Source organism: Salvelinus sp. IW2-2015, unplaced genomic scaffold (assembly GCF_002910315.2).
Source record: "Salvelinus sp. IW2-2015 unplaced genomic scaffold, ASM291031v2 Un_scaffold5483, whole genome shotgun sequence".
Lineage (NCBI taxonomy): Eukaryota > Metazoa > Chordata > Actinopteri > Salmoniformes > Salmonidae > Salvelinus > Salvelinus sp. IW2-2015.
The window spans coordinates 100,273-101,291 of record NW_019946748.1 but is presented as its reverse complement, the minus strand read 5'-3'; positions in this window follow the sequence as shown (position 1 = coordinate 101,291).

Below are 1,019 nucleotides of genomic sequence, written 5' to 3'. Positions count from 1 at the left end.
CGTCTTTCTGTTGGAAAGTTCATCCGCCCCTCTCTCTCTTCCAAGAAGTCTTTCGTGGTTAGGATGGATACTTCAGAGTACCATTAAGAAATGTTTTTATAGAATAGATGTTTTGGCGGTTGGCGGCGGTTGGCGGTCCTCGCATTCAGGTTGACAATTTCTAGCTGCAGACTAGAAATTAGTATGGAGGATTTGTTCTTACTCGGTAAGGATTAATAGTCTCAGAGTTTTAACCATTTCCACCCGTGTAGCCAATGCTCCACGTGGTATGGAATTCAACAACCATTACAACCTTAGCTTATCCTGAGGGTTTTTGGTGGTCTCTACTCCAACCTTAGCCCCCTCGATACTCGAGGTACGCATGGTCTAAAGTGGGTTTACCCAGGTGGGGTTTTTATTCGGAACACTAGAAAAGGGCTGTCCTATGAGCCAGATCCTGTCTGGGGGCGGGTAAATGACTTAGTTAGACTTTAAAGGGAATACAATTCTCTTTCATTAACAGGGTTAACATCACCTTACATAATTTCACAAATAGTTTCATCTTTACTCATTCATTTTATATAATAATTAGATGCAAACCTCATAACGGAGGCTCCTGTATTAACAGAGTTATGGTAATGTGGCTGAATTGTCTTTCCTGAGATCACAACATGAGACAAAACGGACCGGTTCGTAGCTGGTTACTTAGCTAAGACATGGATATTTTTCAGTTCTCAAGTTCTGTGATGTGGAAGAAGTTCCTTTGTTCTACTGTGAATCTCTCTCCATTTATACGAACTGTTAGATAATACATTATTATAATGTAACCTTTTAACCTATAACATTTAAAAGCTATAGCTAAAATACAGCTAATGTGGCTGTGTAACTCAATGATATTGTAGCAGCCTTAACACAACACCTAGTGACCTCATCAAGTAGCAGCAGGGATGTGTTGTGGTGATTCATTTAGAGACAGAGAGAGAGAGAACATTAATAATACCATCAATAATACCAATAATTATATAATCAGTCACACCAGT